This window comes from Mirounga angustirostris, unplaced genomic scaffold (assembly GCF_029215605.1).
Source record: "Mirounga angustirostris isolate CCGP_5_RB_7025 unplaced genomic scaffold, mMirAng1.0.hap1 SCAF_10, whole genome shotgun sequence".
In the NCBI taxonomy this organism is placed as follows: Eukaryota; Metazoa; Chordata; class Mammalia; order Carnivora; family Phocidae; genus Mirounga; species Mirounga angustirostris.
This window is the reverse complement of record NW_026991718.1, coordinates 48,420,609-48,439,379: the sequence shown is the minus strand read 5'-3', so window position 1 is coordinate 48,439,379 and position 18,771 is coordinate 48,420,609. Positions and strand designations below refer to the sequence as shown.

General features: G+C 42.9%; 1 pseudogene; it reads left to right on the top strand.

The window, feature by feature from the left end:
• The first annotated feature begins 7,270 nt into the window (after positions 1–7,270).
• On the top strand, positions 7,271–17,087 carry LOC123850762 (adaptin ear-binding coat-associated protein 1-like; annotated as a pseudogene).
• Positions 17,088–18,771: the final 1,684 nt, after the last annotated feature.

The window sequence follows — 18,771 nt, the reverse complement described above, 5'->3', positions numbered from 1 at the left end:
TGCTGTTCCTCCAACATCCCAAACTCATTCCCACCTCAGGACCTTTGCACTTACTGCCTCCCCAACCTTCAGCTCTCTCATGTACTCTCATGTACTCAGCTTTCTGGTCAAATGCCATCTACCCAAGAAGGTCCTCCCTGACCAGCCTATCTAAAATGCCCCTCTCTAGTCTTTAACTCTGCCTTATTGGTCTATATGGCATTTCTATCCAAAACCACATTTTGTGTTTGTTTGTTCATTCATTACTTTCTCTTCCTCTGATATGGCAGGGACTTTGTCTTGTTCACTGAGGTATTCCTGACACCTATAATAGAGGCTTATAAATGGTTGGTTCGAATCCTGGCTCCACAAACTATGGGATGTTGAGCAAGTCACCTATCTATTTTTTTCTTCAATTTCCTCAACTGAAAAATGGATCAGCTAGTAATATTATAATTATTCTACACCTGGGAAGTTCACGCCCTGCCTATTCTGAGGATGTGGGGAGTGGTATTCCTGGCAGTCTGCAGGAATGGAGCAGTTATTGTTACTTCTCTGGAAACCAAAAATCCCTCTGCAGGCCCGGAACTGGGACCTTTTTTTCTCCTCTGCCTCTGCTCTCTGCTGCCCTCTGAAGGCCCTGGGTGGAGGCTGGCAAAAGAGAATGTTAAGGACTCCGTGGATGACATATTTCCCAAAGAAAAATGAGCCATCCCTTTCTTTAAGCAAGCCACACTCCCATGGTGGCAAGCTTGGCCCTTGCCAAAGCTGCCACTGGGGCCATCATTTTACAAACTCAATTAGGAATCACTGAGGCCACAGAGGAACTGCAGGTGCTTGGGAATCCATCCCTTAGACGGGCTCCAGGAGGGACCCAGAGCAAACCCACTTCTCCCTTCCCCCAGGCTGTACTTCCTGAGTCTGGCGACGGTGATCTGTCAGCCAACCTGAGCCACCCTGGAAAGCCATTCCTCACCCTGTGCCTCATTCCCTATTGGACTCTGTGTCACCATGTGGGTCAAGGGATCTTCATGTTGTCAGCCTAAAATGAGAGAGAAAGCCACTCCTCTGGGGGCTTCTGGATGGTGATTCATTAACAAGAATCTGGAAACACACACACACTGTCTGATGAAAAGATATAATGGGGGGAAATTTTCATTTTCAATAGTGACAAAAATCCTAAAACATCTAGAAATAACCTTGCCTAGAAATGCATATTTTATAGGAGAATGTATGAGAAAATTTTGCTAAGAAGGACAAAATAAGGTATCATATTCCTGAGTGGGAAAATCGAATAGGGCATTTATGTTAAATATTCATAAATTTATACACATTTTAAACATGACAAAAAATGATGGTTAAGATATTAGCTTAGAATTTATGGAGTTTTTACTATGTGCTAGGACCTGTGCTAAGAGCTTTACAAAATTACCTCAGTTAATCCTACAGCAACCCTATGTGATCATTATCATTTATGAAGGAAAGGGCTGGGTAGTGGTTAAGAGCAGGAGGTCACATGACTTTGGGCAGGATACTTATAACCCTGAGACTTGGTTTTCTCATCTGTAAAATGGGAATAATAGTATGTATCTCATGAGTTTCTGCTCAGGATTAAATGAGATAATTTGGAATAGTGCCTGGTAAGTGCCAAGCACTTAATTAATATGAACTACTGCTATCCGCATTTATAGATAAGGAAATTAAAGCTCTGAGAGGATAAAATAACTTGCCTGAGTTCACATAGCTGGCAAATGGCTGAACTAGCGTGGATGATGGGGTTAGGGAGGCTTTCCTAAAAGATACAGAAAATTATAATATCATAATAGTTAAAACAGGAAGCACACCTTAAAGGCATTTATATATGCCTTGCAAAATAATGTTCTGAATGATTAGCCAGTGCCCGCTATTGATGAATGAATGAATGAATGAATGAATAGCCAGTCTGCTATTTTCTTTACTTCGTTTCCTACCCCCCATTAAACAGACCATTCCATGCTTTGCCCCGGGGAGGGCATGTAAAAGCAGAAAAAAGAGACAAAAGCAGCCTCTTCCCTCAGGACAATAGAAAAGACTCCTGACCAAACCTAGACTGAAGTATGGGAAAGATGGTTACGATGATCAAGGCTGTCCCATCCCCCTCACCCAAGGTGGCACAAAGACTTGGGGAGAGACTCGGTGCTCCACAGGGACTCTAGGTGCCAACAAACAAGAACCGATGGACAGGACAGATGATGTCAAGGGTAGGAGCCTTTGTAGGTCCCTAAGAGTCCAGCACCCCACCCCAGTCCGACCCCGGATTGGAAACTGGAACAGACAGGGCTTTAAAAAGACAGCATCGTTTTTAAATGAAGGCTCAAAATACAGATGGAGAGTGTTAGAAAATAAACTAATGCTTCTTATACACTTCAGGTTAGAGGCTGAAACTGAGATTCCAAAGGATAGATTTTTAAAGAAAATAGTGTTGGAGAAATGTGCTATTAAAAAATTTTCCATTTAGAGGAGAAGCTTGGGCAGTGGACAAAGGCAGCAATGTATTTATTTACTGGACTCAGCACATTCATCTCTACCCTGAAATTAAATGTGATTGTCCTTAAGACTAGGGTTGAACTTGCATCCCAGTTTGCCTTGCACAGGCACCATCTGCCCACTTGTCTTGGCTTCATTGTTAGCAGTGCCCCCTTTCATTCTCAAAAGCCTTCCAGTTTGGGCAATAAGTTACGTTGTTACTCTGTTAAAATTTTAAAATTCAGCAATCCTGTGGGTGAGCAACTCTTAGCTAGACTCTATGAAACAGAAAGTAAGAATTTCCAGGCAGGGGCAGCTGGAGGCCAGCAGAGCAATGAAGTGAAGCCTCGGGAGGGCCTGAGAATCGCACTTGGATGGGAAAGGAAGGGACAGGTGGTGTCTCATGAGAGGAGCCTTGGTTAAGGTTGAAGGTCAGGTGCTGTGTGGAGTTAAGAGGACACTGGTGGGGTTAGAATGGGATGTTTGAACTTAATCTTTCACGCATGAAACAGCTCAGGGTGTTTCCACAACAGCATGGCCGAGGTTATGCCCATGGAGCAGGCAAGAAATGGAACCCAGATTGCGTTTGGGGTTAGGGTCTGGGAAGCTAAAGAGAGACTTGGAAAGGGGGGATGTCTACTCTATACCCTTTTACTCCTACTAAATTTTGAATCTTGTGACTGTATTACCTATTCGGAAAAATACAGAAGCAATATGGAAATTTTAAGGAACCAGGCTACCTTGTCCATATTCTCTAGATAAACTATGGAATCATTTTGTCAAGTTTTTAAGAATGCCATCAGTAAAACAAGTGGCCTTAAAACATTTGAAAAGATGTTCGACCTCATTAAAAAAAATGGGGGGTGGGGGCTGGCTGGCTCAGTCGGTTAAGCGGTTAAGCATCTGCCTTTGGCTCATGTCCTGATCTCAGGATCCTGGAATCTGAGAGTCATGCTCCCTGCTCAGTGGGAGTCTACTTGTCCCTCTGCCCCTCCCCCAACTCATGCTCTCTCTCTTTCTCTCTCTCTCTCTCAAATAAATAAATGAAATCTTTAAAAAAAAGAAGCAGCAGCAAATTAGAGCCACAGTGAAAATCAGCAAATATCAAAAGGCTTCACAACACCAACAGTGGAAGGAAATGGGTCCTCTTCCACACAATAGCCAGTGACCCTGCAGTTGGGCACAGACTCTACAGGGCCACTTTGGCAATATTTATAAAACTTTAAAATGCACATACCTTTGGGTAGCAGCAACTCTTTGTCTAGAAATTTATCTTACGGATATACTCCCACCTATGTGTGGTTTGGGGCAGTTACCCAACCTCCCTGCATTTTTATGCCAGAAGATTATCATGGGAATTAAATGATATAATATATGGAAAGAATTTTATTTTATTTATTTATTTTTTAAGATTTTATTTATTTATTTGACAGAGAGGCATGGCGAGAGAGGGAACACAGCAGGGGGAGTGGGAGAGGGAGAAGCAGGCTTCCCGCGGAGCAGGGAGCCCAATGCGCAGCTCGATCCCAGGACCCTGGGATCATGACCTGAGCCAAAGGCAGATGCTCAACAACTGAGCCACCCAGGTGCCCCTACATGGAAGGAATTTTAAAGATGACACACAGTAAATGCTCAGTAAATTCTGGCTGTTATTATTACAGCACTGTTTGTGGCAGCAAAGCACTGGAAACAACCTGAATGTCCATCTATTGGGGACTGATAAAAAAAGTTTTGTCTGTACACCGGAAAACCATGAAGCTTTTAAATAGAGTGAATACTCTTTAAACAGTGCTATGAAATGATCTTTAGAAATATTAAGTGGAGGGACAAAAGCAAAGTGTAGAAGAGTGCTTATGGTTTGCCACCATTGGGGCGGGGGGCAGGTGCGTCTATAGGAGCATAGTCTCTCTATGGAAGGAGTCACAAGAACCTGGTTTCACTGAAGGTTCCTGGGAGCGGAACTGGGAGGCAGATGCTCAGGGGCCACTGGTATAACCTCTTGTCCCTTTTATATTGTCCACATAGGGATGTATTTGCTATTCAAAACAAATAAATTCTACTTTTGGATATATACCCCAAAGGGTTAAAAAGCAGGGGCTCAAACAGGTGCTCATATTGTACACCAATGTTCGTTACTTACAACAGGCAAAAGGTGGAAACAACCTAAATGTTCATCTATAGATGAATGGATAAACAAAATGTGGCATATCCATGCAATTCAATATTACTCAGACTTTAAAAGGGAGGAGGGGTGCCTGGCTGGCTCAGCTGGTAGAGTATGTGACTCTTGAGCTTGGGGTTGTAAGTTCAAGCCCCACATTGGGTGTAGAGATTACATAAAAATAAAATCTTAAAAAAAATTTTTTTTAATGAAAGGAAGGAAATTCTAACACATGCTACAACATGGCTGAAACGTGAGGATATTATGCTAAGTGAAATAAGCCAGACCCAAAAAAGACAAATACTGTATGATTCCACTTATATGAAGTACCTAGAATAGCCAAATTCATAGAGACAGAAGACAGAATAGTGGATCTGGGGCTGGAGGAAGGGGCAATGGGGAGTCACTGTTTAATGGATACAGAGTTTCAGTTGGGGAAGATGAAAAAGTTCTGGATACGGATGGTGGTGATGGTTGTACAGTAGTGTGAATGTATTTAATGCTATTAAATTTGTACTCTCAAAAATAGTTAAAATGGTAAATTTTGTTATATTTATTTTACCACAAAAAAGTAAATAATTTAAATTTAATTTTAAATAAGATAGTATATCATTGTAAACACTTTTTTTAAATAGTCATTTTTTTACTTTGATTGGAGTTATGTTAGATGTAGAGACTGATTACAAAGAGCTATAATGTATGAGACACAACAAGGAATAAGCCCTAAAAAAGGACCCTTGGTCTCCAAACCTTGGCATTCTCCATGCCAGGTGAACCTACTGTGCTGACTGGCTTCTGGGGGATTCCTGATAAGGAGCAGAGGTGAAAGGCTGAAGCAGGACCAAGGAAGGAGGACAAGCAACTTCATCCAAGACAGGGAAGAAAAAGGAAGGAAAGAGATGATGGGCAGGGGCAGAAGCAGAGAAAATTCCCACCTGACCACACAGACTTTCTCCATGAGGAAAGAGGTGAGGGGTGGGAGTGTGTGCCTTTGGGGTGGATTTTGAGGGTAGTGGAAAGGTTGACCTTCAAGGGGTCAGCCCAGGGATGTGTAAAAGAATTGCCATGTCCCCACTGAGGACCCTGGTGAGGCTGGAGACCAGATGTGTAGAGAGAATTTTTCTACTCCTCCCACCTCTTCTCCCTCCCCAGGCAACAACCCTGAAGCGTTCGCAGACCCCTGGGAGCTAAATAAGTAAAGAAGAGTAGAAGGCAGGACTTTCCATCCAGACCACCAACCACCATAGGCCTCTCTTCTTCAGCAACACCAGGTTGGGATGGGAAGAGGCCCCAATTTTAAATTGAGATTGAGGTTTGGATTATCATTGGGATTAACATTATCATTTCTGAGATGAGCCTGAGACCAACAGTGACCAGAACAATCGTGTGACTTGTCTAAATTTCATCCAGGGGCAGAGCAAGATTCAGCCACACAGAATAAATTTAAAAGAGCAATCACAGGTAAAAAAATCAGGCTGCTTTCTGATTTTACCCCACGATTCACGCTTATTTAATGGAACACTTACACAATACTATATCTTCAACCATTACTTAACATGCATATATCTTGCACCTCCCACTAGATTGTAAGCTCTCTGAGGGCAGGGCCCATGTGCCATTTATCCCCATACTGCCACCAAAGCCCAGCAAAGTACCTTGCACGTACACAGTAAGCCATAGGGTTATATGATTCAGTGCATGGGGACAGTGTCGCTGATGATATTACTAGTGCACATGTGTACCATGGTAAAAACTGGCTAGGTAGCTAGAAGCAGCCAGGCAGTGCGTTGGAAACTCATCCCAGAAAATTCCTTAGCTAGATCACTGAGTTCATGAAATACACTTTAAAAGGCGGGCGTGGGGCGGGGGGGCGGCACCTGGGTGGCTCAGTTGGTTAAGCATCTGACTCTTGGTTTTGGCTCAGGTCATGATCTCAGGGGCCTGGGATCAAACCCTGCGTTGGGCTCCCCGCTCAGCAGGGAGTCTGCTTCCCGTTTCCCTCTGCGCCTCCCCCTGCTCATGAACTCTCTCTCTCAAATAAATAAATAAATAAATCTTTAAAAAAAGAAAAAAGAGCCTGTGTTCAAGGAATTCTGATATAAAATGATATTGCAGTTTGCCCAGGTTTAGGGTAAAAGGCATAGAAATGAAGCAGGTGTGGATGATCATGTTCTGTTTCTCTGTTAGAGCTGCTCTTGTTCTGAATTAAGGGGAAGCAGGCTAAGACGCAAGAAGAGGGTGCAATCAGACCCAGCTCATGCCCTAAGATAGCAGGAATGAACGCTGCAGTGCCCCATTAGGCTTCAAACCAAGCTGAATCCATTTTTGAGTAAGGAATCTTAAAGGGCTCCTGTCTTCAAGATTATATAAAATGATCCAAATTATGTACTTCTGAGAGAATAAATTAGCTGAAGCAGCACAGAGCCCAGCTCTTTAGATAGGGAAGTAGATCTCAAGTAGCTCAAGATGCAAAATTTTCTACAGATGAAGGTTATGAAAAGGAAACCCAAGGCCAGCTGGTTCTGCTTTGTGGACGGTAACGTCGGAGAACACACTCTGCTATCTATTTCATGTGACCGCATCACTTGTGCTGAAGTATCTCCTTTGTTGGCCTGGCCTCCGTCGATGGTCACGGAGCAGGGGGTAAAAGAGAAGCTATTTGAGCATCTCCATCAGTAAGTCTAAGTGCTTGATTACTGCCTCTCTGAGAAGATGAACTGAACCAAAGGGAGAGTGGGCAGGCATTCAGTCGAGCAACAAGCCAGTTACTGAGCACCTTCAATGGATGGGGAAAGATGGCTCTCCTCAGACTGGGCAACCCAAAATAAGCTAGGGAGGGGAGAGGGAGAAACAGCATAGTTGGTGGGTTTTTAGGGTACTCCTGAGAACATTCCTAAGCACATGAGCTCACAGCTCAGTCCCAAATTGCAGGAAAGTAAAAAAACTCTTTCTTGGGGACAGAAGTCCACAGAGCTAAGGGCTCCGGATTTCTAAGTTAGAATTTCATCAAGGGCTGGGTGACCCTTTCTTGGATAGCCAACTGATCCCCAGAAGTCCTGATTTGCAAGAACTACGGTCTGTTACATCTAGGAAGAGAGATGAGGACTATCTCCCTGGCTTCTCATGCATCACCTCCCTCCCATTCCCTAGAGCCCATAAAGCTGGTCCTTGGTAAAGGTCACCTCCTTCAGGTGGGAAAGCTTCATTAAAGTGGGGATTTTTATATAAGTCTCATGTTTCCTGGACTCATAGGAGCCTCCAAGAAGATGCTGGAAATAACCCTTATCGAACTGAAAGAAGCCTGAAGTAAGCACAGGACCAACCCCCGTGACTTCCATGGCTGAAGAACCTGGATTTAAGAAGTTAGAACTCCATGCAGAGAATACAACTAGATCTAGATCTCAGCCCCTCAGTGCATGTCTGACATTGCACAGATGCACGTATGCACAGATACTCCCCTCTCCAAAGGTGGGGGCAGGGGAATGCAGAACAGCAACACCACCAATAGGACAACCTGATCATTATCTTACTTGTCCTTCACTATGTTGAAATAGTTAAAAATTAATTTAGACAATAGATTGTCCCTTATCTTTGCTCTCTAAATCTTGCACAGGCCTTTAGCAAAAAGCAACACAATTCTCACCTGACCCTCTGTGGGCTGGAGATTCTTGCCTACACTATTGGGTTCATTCATTCAGATCCCCAAACCTGAACCTACAACCAAGCTGTTAACTCCATATATTTAAAATCCACTCTACTCACCCCGTGCAGTAGCCTGTCGCTCCAGCGCCCTTGAATCCAATCCTTTAGGGTGGGCCTTGCAGTTGGAACCCACCCACCTCTCCTTTTTTTCTACCTCTGCTATTAACATAGCCCCTCCTCTATTACCTCACCAACCAACTATTTTAGAACCAAAAAGTCTTTGTCTAGTCACAGACACTGTAAAAGTAACATTTGTTTTAAGTTTTTAAATCTAATGTCTGTGTTGTCCGCAATTCTTACTGGTTTATCTAATCAGCATGTCCTAGGGAGGTTTATTACTTGTGGGTTTAGCTTGCGGGAGCCAGCTGAGGCATTCCCCCTGCCCCAGAGAATCAGCTCCTTTAAGAGACAATCCCTGGGAAAGATGTCTTCTTTGCTTTGCCTCTTCTCTTCAGAGGCCTGAGATTAAGGAGCACGTTCCACATCCCACAGCCCCTCCAGCTCTGCAAGGCCCAATTCCTGACTCTTCGGAGAAGGATATAGACAAGAGAAATGAAGAAGGCATTTGAACAAATCAAACCCTACAAGAAAAACGTTGTGTACTTTGTGATTTTTCTAAGTTTTGTGCTGATTTTTGCCCTCATTTTAACTGCTTTGTAAGTAGGAAAGATAACTATCAGTGGGAAGAGGGCAGGGAGAAGGCAGAGACAGTGAGTGGGAAGTGAGGGGAAAAGAAGTGCTAGTGGGGAAGGGACACACAGTGTTGGGTGTGGGCACACAGTGTAGAGGGTGCAGGCACACAATGTTGGGGGGCAGACACAGTGTTGGGTGTGGGCACACACAGTTGGGGTGTGGACACACAGGGTTGGGGTATGAGCACACAGTGTTGGGTATGGGCACACAGTGTAGGGGATGCAGGCACACAATGTTGGGGGGCAGACACAGTGTTGGGTGTGGGCACACAGGGTTGGGGTGTGGGTATACAAGGTTGGGGTGTGAGCACAGTGTTGGGTGTGGGCACAAAGTGCTGGGGGATGGGCACACGGTTTGGGTTGTGGGTACACAGAGGAGGAGGGATGCTGAAATCTCTGCTAGTCTAGGCATCTCTGGACACCAAGCATTGGGCTCAGTGACACACGTAGCTTCTCTTATTTAACTCTCAACAGTCCTGCCAGGCAAGGATTTTCATCCCCAGATGAAACCTTGCAGATATGGAAACTGAGACTCAGAGAGTGTAATACTAGCCCATGGACTCATAGATGTAGGAGGAAGAACAGGGGTTGGAAGCTCCATTAAAAAATGAACTCCACCCCTTTTCTTACACACGTCCTATTGTAGATTTACTGAGTGTTTTCAGGCCCATATTTCAGGGTTTACCTTTTCTTTCAGATAGGAAACTTATCTTCTGTATAAAGTCCTGACTCTGTTCCTAGCTCACTGGGGTTTCCCCCAGTGGAAAAGCCACACATGCAGCAGACATGTGGAAAAGTGTGTTTTGGAGGCCATGGCTGAGCCATAACTTTAACCCTACATCCTACTTTCTTTCCATAATCCATGGAATCAAAGACTAGCAAGACTAGGATAACCGACTCACCTTGGTTTGCCTGACACTAGCCCAGTTTTAGCTCTGAAAGAACTGCAACCTAGGAAACCCCTTGTCTGGGGCAGATGGGGATAGCCTGGCTCAGAAGACACAGTCTCCAGCCTCAGGGAGTTTCCAGCAAGGAATTAGATAAATACACAAGCAGAAGAGTGCAAGGCCCCATAAAACAGCACAAAGGCAGGGAGGGGTTCAGTAAAAGAGAAACCATATGTGTTTAGAGGACTTACTCATTTCACAAATGGTCATTGCTTACCTTCAAAGTCTTGGGCCACAGCTTAGGCCCTGTGTGTTAAAGAAATACTTCATGGAGGGGCAGCTGGGTGTGGAATCAGTTGACCGTCCAACTCCTGATTTCTGCTCCGGTCATGATCTCAGGGTCGTGAGACTCAGTCTGCGGAGGCCCTGCACATCAGGCTCTGCACTGGGCATGGAGCCTGCTTAAGATTCTCTCTCCCTCTCCCGCTGCACTGCCCCCTTGTGTTCGTACATGCGCACTCTCTCAGAAAAAGAGAGAGGAAGGGAGGGGAAGGAAGGAAAGAAGAAAAAGAAAGAAAGAAAGAAAGAAAGAAAGAAAGAAAGAAAGAAAGAAAGAAAGAAAGAAAGAAAGAGAGAGAGAGAGAGAGAAAGAAAGAAAGAAAGAAAGAAAGAAAGAGAGAAAGAAAGAGAGAAAGAGAGAGAAAGAGAAAGAGAGAGAGAAAGAGAGAAAGAAAGAAAGAGAGAGAAGAAAGAAAGAAGAGAGAGAAGAAAGAAAGAAAGAGAGAAAGAAAGAGAGAAAGAAAGAGAGAGAGAGAAGAAAGAAAGAGAGAAAGAAAGAGAGAGAGAGAAGAAAGAGAGAGAGAGAAGAAAGAGAGAGAGAGAAGAAAGAAAGAGAGAGAGAAGAAAGAAAGAGAGAAAGAAAGAGAGAGAGAGAAGAAAGAAAGAAAGAGAGAAAGAAAGAAAGAGAGAGAAGAAAGAGAGAAAGAAAGAAAGAAAGAAAAGGAAGAAATAGAGATACTTCATGGAGAAAATGACCTTCAGTAGGACGTGAAGGGAAAGGGCATAGGGGTGGAATTTGGAACAGCAGGCAGGATGGAAGGAGTCATAAAAACAAAGACCTAAGTGGTGGAAGAATTCAGTGTACCCCAGAAACTGGGGGGCAGTTTCCCTGGTACAGGGCGGTTTTGGGGAGGAAAAGGACTGGGCCATTCTAGGGAGAGACATAATTATCAGCAAATGGGTCTGAGCTCCAAGGAATGTGGAATGGGACTTGGTACAAGAATGGAAAGATTGGCTTCAGAGTGGATCACAGCACAGGTGGGAAGACCCGTTGGGCCATCAACTGCCAAGCATTCCAGGGAGACCCTTTGGTTTCGACCCACCCAGATTTTGTTTTAATCATTTGGATATTTAGTTCAGATATTTTAGCTTTTGGTTTTTGTTTTTGTTTTTCACTTCATGTGGGAATTAGAGGGTGAGGTTCACCCTGGGTTGATGAGGGGACAGGCTGCCCAAAGGGAACAGGTCTGCAGGCTGAGGATCCTTCCTGATAAAGGAAATAGGGAGGGGACTGCTCTGGCAGTAAAGTGCTTTCCTGCTTGTGTCCTGTGTCCACTGGGGGTTCACTGGAGTGCTTGCCTGTTCTCTGTCCAGCTCTAATAACACCTTTGCTGTCAACCAGTGCACATTCTTATTTACTTTTTTTTTTTGGCTTAAAACAAAAAACATAATTCCAAGCATTCTTATTTACTTTGAGAACCTTTCTGCCTTGCTGTAGAAGAACAGTCGTTCATTTGTTGTGTGTGAGCAAAGCAGGGTGGAGGCTGGGGCACACGGCCTGACGTGCCCCCACTGCCACCGACCGCCACAATGCCTGGTGTCTTGGGGCCTCAGGGCTTTCCCACTCTACCTAATTCTCAGGTGATCCCTCTTCTCTCCATGTGAGGAGGCAGGTTCCTCTGCAAGTGTGATGCAAGTTCAGTTTACGTCCAGAACTCTAGCAGCAAGGGACACTGAGAAATAAGATTTGAGGCTTTCCAATCTCTCCCTTTAGGAGGGTGCAACAGAGCTTAAGAGAGCCTATCCAAGAATGTACCACAAGGTTTCTAAGTCTTGACCAATGGTAAAGCTACATTTGGTTTTCCAATCGATGATGATGTGTCTGTTCCATAAAATAGAACCCAAGCTGAGGGCGGGTGGTGGGGTGAGAGGCATCCCTTCCCCTCACTGTGCCCCAGCCTGAGCCATTCAGCCTCAGCTAGGAAGCTGGCTCTGCAGGAACGTGGCCGTCCCACCTGAACCACGTGAGTGGAGTGAGGCTGGAGGACTTTGCTGCCAAAGGGATAAGAGCTCGATGTCAGATCCCAAAGAATCTACCATACAGCAGTCCCCCCTTCCCCACAGGTTCACCTTCTATGGTTTCAGTTACCTGCAGTCAACTGTGGTCCAGAAGCAGGTGCTCCTCCTTCATTAGCAGGTCAGCAGGAGCCTAAGGCTATATATGTCTCAGCGCCTACATCATTCTCCTCACTTCATCTCATCATGTGGGCATTTTCTCATCTCACAGCGTTACCAGAACAGTGAGTACCATACAATAAGCTATTTTGAGAGAGAGAGAGAGAGAGAGAGAGCACATTCACATAACTTTTATTACAGTATATCGTTATAATTGTTCTATTTTATTACTTGTTGTTAATCTCTTATTGTGCCTAATTTATAAATTAACATATGTATGCATGTATAGGAAAAAACATAGTCTATATGGAGTTCGGTACATCTGTGGTTTCAGGCATCCATGGCGGTCTAGGAATGTATCTAGGTAAGGGAGAACTACCATACTTGTTTTCCAACATTGCTTTGGAATTTTCCCCTTTTCTTTCCTTTCTTTCATTAAAAAATGTAGTTTCAGTTGAACTTAGGGAGGAAAGAGAAGTAAATGTAAGAGTTCAGTTCCTCTTGAAACTAGAGTTTTTGATTCTTATTAAGATTGAATTTTTTCAGCTGGTATTGAACCACTGGATTATTTGTGAATTGCTATTTGTATTTATGTTTATATTGGTGTGTTTCTCTTTTCTTATTTATGTGTAAGAATTTTCATATATTGTAAATATTTTTCTATGTTTGTCATTTGTTATTCAATTTTAATGGAATTTTTTTCCTTCCCAAAGGGCTTAGTGCATGTGTGTGTGTTTTAATGAAGTCAAATTTATCCATATTTTTCCGTTAAGGTTTCTAGTTTTGTTGCCAATCTCAGAAGCACTTTAACCATCCCCAAGTTTATGTACACCTATATTTTCATCTAGTTCTAGAAGTTATCTGACTTGAATTTAGTATATGGTGTAAGATAAAGATTTAACTTTATTAAAACCCCTCCCCACCCCGTGCTACATCACCATTTGTCAAATTATGTATCCTTTATCCAATAGTTTAAAATGCTACTTTTATCACATCCTAAATGTTTCTGTGGGCTGAGTCTGTGCTCAGCCAACCATCCTGACAGCATGTTACACACATGGTTACCTTTTGCTACCACTCGCTCTCCCCTCAAACCACTGTGCTTGGATTTTTTTTTTTTTTTTTTAAGATTTTATTTATTTATTTGACAGAGAGAGATACAGCGAGAGAGGGAACACAAGCAGGGGGAGTGGGAGAAGGAGAAGCAGGCTTCCAGCAGAGTGGGGAGCCCGATGTGGGGCTCAATGTGGGGCTCAATCCCAGGACCCTGGGATCATGACCTGAGCCGAAGGCAGACGCTTAACGACTGAGCCACCCAGACGCCCCTGTGCTTGGATTTTTGCTCCCACTGTGTTACAAACATTTCTCTGGCAAAGCTCATCATCAGACGCCTAATAGCCCAAGTCTGTGCATGCTTTTTAGGGCTTTTCTTGAGAGACCTCTCTGGTATATTTGACATTGTTGACAGTTTTTTCCTTCTTGAAGTTCCTCTTTTGGGGGTGGTTTTGTTTGCCTGTTTGTTTTGTTTTGGTATATTTGGGGACATTTGGATCTTTAGGCACGTGCATCTTCATCTTTGCTGAATCCCACCACAGGGTTCTCCAGGAGGACTACAGTACTTCACACACCCACAAGCAGTGTGCGATAGACTAACAGGATTATTTAAGGACTAGCGTTGGTAGAGCTGAGCGCTCTGGGTCTCTGCCCTACACCATCTGCTCAGCATCCCCCTGTGCACCTTCTCCCCACAAATCTCTCTCTTGTGAACTTGAATCCTGCTGCTGGCCTAAGCCAAACCCATGATCATCCCCATTCTCCCCACAACACAAACCAATTGAGAGCGTTAAAGGCTCACTCTCCTAAACCTCGTTTTTGCATTTTGTTCCCTGCCCCCAAATCACCAGAGGCTTTCCAGGGCAGTCAAATAAAGTCTGAGCTCCTTGGATTGGCACCCAAGGCCTTTCCCTGCCCAGCTTCCTCATTCTTTCCAAGACTTATTTCCCCCCATTCTCTATGGGAGAACACTTGAATCCAGGCAAGGGGACCCATTCTGGTGCTGGGGGGTAAACCAGTATGGCCACTCTGCAAAAACATGCGGCAATATTTAATAAGGATGAAAATACACATACCAAACGACCAAGCAATTCCACTTTTGCACATGTGTACCAGGGCACGTGAACAAGGATATTTATACAGCCTGGTTTATAGGTCCTCAAATTTGGAAGCAACCTAAATGTCCATCAAGAGCAGAATGGATAAGTTCCAGTCTCTGTACCCTTCCTCACTCTGACCCCCACTAACCTAGCATCAATGGGGAGATTTCTTTTTCAGACAACATATTTTCATTTAAAACAGGAGCCCAACTACCTACTGTACAAAACAGGATTCTTTTCCCCCACTGAAAAATCAATTTCCTATATCATTGTGTAAATATGTAGGAAAACTCTAAGAAGTTGAGGTCAACTACTTGTTTTGTCATTGTGTTCATCTAAGTACTCTTTTTAAATCCCCTTTTAAAAGTTTATATACAGTAAAATCCACTCTCTTTTAGCGTTCATTTTTTTTAACATTTTTTTTAAAGATTTTATTTATTTATTTGACAGAGAGAGAGATAGCAAGAGCAGGAACACAAGCAGGGGGAGTGGGAGAAGGAGAAGCAGGCCTCCCGCTGAGCAGGGAACACGATGTGGGGCTTGATCCCAGGACCCTGGGATCATGATCCGAGCCAAAGGCAGACGCTTAACAACTGAGCCACCCAGGCACCCCAGCGTTCATTTCTAAGAGTGTTAACAAATGCATACAGCCTATCCTTTGCTTTTTTTTTTCTCTTCACAAAGGAGTATCAACGTAAGTATTACGTGGTCTCACGTAATTTATCTTCCATTTTGTCCACTGAGATCTGAGACTTTGGAAAACAAAGTTTGATTTCACAATTTGGTAAGCAAGTTGTGTTTACTCCATGAGTTCACAAAAGTTCAGTTTCACCTATTGGTCCTTGCTCAATTGTTTGCATAGGTTCTGATTGTCTTCTAGAACGGCCAGTCATGGGCTGACGCTTTCCACCAAGATCAGAAGGGAAAACAGGCCTGGCTTTCAACTCTCTATGGACATTTGACAAGCCATTGCTGTAGGTGAAAGGTCCAGCCAAGGATCATCTAAACCAGGTGCCCTCGGCTGCCAAGTATATACGCGACCTAAAACTCCAGGAGAGGGTCAGCCATTTCTAAGCTACCTTGTCATCTAGAAAGTGCCAAGATTTGATAGCCTAAGCATTGAGGGAGAGAGAACACTTGTCCCCACACTTCTCCAAGAAAGGCAGGGAAACTTGGACCCTTAGTAGGCATATAGTTTTCAAAGTAAATTAAATCAACTAAGTTAACTTTTTAACCATAAATCCAGCATTCCATTTGTTCTGACATGATGCAAAAATTTTTAAATTTTTCATTGATTAAAACCTAGAAATACTTTCATACCATCCCATCAAGAGGCCAACCACTACCTTACCCAATATTTTATCCCTCCCTACCCCAGTTGTTTTGATCTTTATTCTTCAGTGGATGACTTCAAAAATGGGATGCTAAGCCTCACCAAGATGGTGACCTTGATGGCCTGCCCCTCTGAGGTGGCCAGCCCCTCTCGTGAGGTAGGAATTAACATATCTTACAAATCCAGGTGGTGCTGATGCTGGTGGTCAGGGGACCACACTTTGAGAATCACAGCTATAAATCTAAAAATGTATAGGAAATGTGGAAGGCAGAGGAACCTATTAACACCATGAGGATATATTTTAAATCCAGACTCTGAGAAGTGGTTCCTTCAACAAATAAATTATAAGGAAAAAGAAAGCAAGAAAGAACCTAGAGATTACAAGAGACTTAGTAGGCATGGAGAGTAGGGCCAAGATAGCACAGTCAAAATACAAGCCTTGAACTCTGTATGAAGCTGGATGTCAACACCTACCAGATTCTGCCCAGTGCTTCCAACAGCAGCTACAGGCTGGACTTCAGGACAGCCTACTTAGACTGGTCACCTCCAAATAACTTCAAAGGGGAAGGTTGCCTATCAACTCGAGTATAAAATATCACAGGAGCTCTCTGTATGAGCACCAGTAGAAACAATATCCTATCATTGTTGAGGAGATAGTGACAGATTCCAGCTTCTACTGTGTAATCTGGTTCCAGGATGACACTGGGCATAGTGCTTTCACTGACATTTACTTCATAGATCAGGTGATGCCTTTGACTTTATATCCTTCTGCAAAATTACTTCAAGTGGGTAAAGCAAGTATCTAAGATGTCCAATGAATCTCAAGAACTGGACACTCATCCCAAGTTGGATCTGGGCTTCAAGGAAGGACAGATCATCAAGTTGAGTAATAGGAACCTTGCAACCAAGAGATGATGGGTTTCTTAGCCCAGGACTACAGGGGACTGGGGGTCTAAGTTTACTCCGAGACCCACTTGGAGGCAAAGTCACTATTCCCCCTCCATCCTCAGAGGATGCCATGAGCAATCATGTTGCCCCCACCCTCCATTCCAAATCTAACCATGGAGGTAGTGACACAGATAACCTCTTAGGATGGGCTTCTCCTACTCTTGTCATGACACAAGCTCCAGTGTCTGAGCAATGACTTGGGGAGACTTTGGCCCTGCATCCAGTTCTGTTCCAAACCTGGCACCACAGCCATCCAACTAAGTCCAGGACTGAACAGCCTTGGCAGAACATCAAGAACAGACTTGAAGAATAAAAATGACCTTGAGAAGATGGGGAAGAAACCCCATCTTTGATGAGGAAAATGGACAAGGTGCAGAAAAGACTTTTTCTAAACAATTGCAATATATAATATATTTGTTCGGGGGATGATCAGAATACTTACACAGAGCCAGCAGATATTCTTGAAGACCTTGTCATAGAGTTCATCACTGAAATGATGCACAAGGCAATGTCAATTGAAAGACAAGATCAATTACAAGTTGAAGATTTCATCTTCTTGATTTGAAAGGATCCAGGGAAGTTTGCTAAGGTTACTCGTGATTACTGTGAATGAAGAATTGAAACAGGCTGGAAAAGAATTTGATGAAGCCTACTATGGATCTTGACACTTTTTCTAATTTCTGAAGCTGCATTATCTTGTGGGGCAGCCATAGATAGTAACTGAATATTTTCTACAGTAAGGTCCATGTAATTGAAAGATGGAGAAACACAAAATTCTCATGTCTTCAATTTTAGAGTGATATTTGAGATTTTAATTGCCTTTGATATTATCATATTTGAATTACTTACTGGGTTTCAATGACCACACAAAAGTTAAATTATCTTGCAAACCACACAGTTCCTTCTGACTTTTGACTCCAAATGATGAAGTAGTACTTGTATTAGGTGTCTTTGTGCCATTGTAAGCTATACTATAGCTGTTTAAAATGTGAAATCTAAATGTCACTTTGACCCTGTGATACCTGAAATATGTTTCATTATTTTCAAGTTTCTGGACAACAGTAATCTAACAGATTAAAGATAATGAACTGTTGAGTCACTATATTGTACACCTGAAACTAGTATCACACTGTATGTTAACTGGAATTTAAATAAAAACTGAAAAATAAGGATAGTGAACTGGTCTGTGTTTCTGTTAAGTAGAAGATAGTAATGGAATATAGTCTTGTAAGAATGTTTATGTCTTAAAAGATAATTTGCTTTATTCTTTTCTTTAGATAGCGAGTGATGTTTTGGAGAAACTAAATTTCACGTGAATGCTTGTGTTGGAAAGCTTTTTTGACTTAAAACCTTTGGGGCTGATACATACTATATGTCAAGTTGTAGAACTCATTCTCCTGGATCAGATTAAAGCTTCTAAAATACATGCTTTTAGTAGTAGTTGGAATGGAATTGCTTAAAGAGCTGATGGCAGAATAAGCATTTGGGGTAGTGTTTTATTAACGTATTTGTTAGTTCTTGTTCATTATGGAAATATGTACTTGATTAAAATCAAATATGGCTATGGAAACCACTTCCTCACCTTCCTGTAGTTCAGGATATACATATTTTGTGTGTAATTAGCTATACTTTATTAAATTATTATTGCACTTAGTTTAAAATAAGATTTAAATTGCATTTAAAGAGATCAGTGAATGTTAACTGTTTGTGAAATGGAACATTTTGTGTGCTGTTTATAAACATTATAAATCAGTAATTGGGAAAACTCTACTTTCTTAAGCTATTAATACCAGGAATAAAATATGAAAAATTAAAAAGAAACGACCCATGACCCTAGGGACACAAATCTTTAAGTTGGAAACCCCTTCTCTGTCCCAGAACTAAAACTACTGGACAGTCTTTTTCTTAACTTTCCCACGGCGTGCAAGCTGGTTTATGTCATTTCCTTACTTGCTGT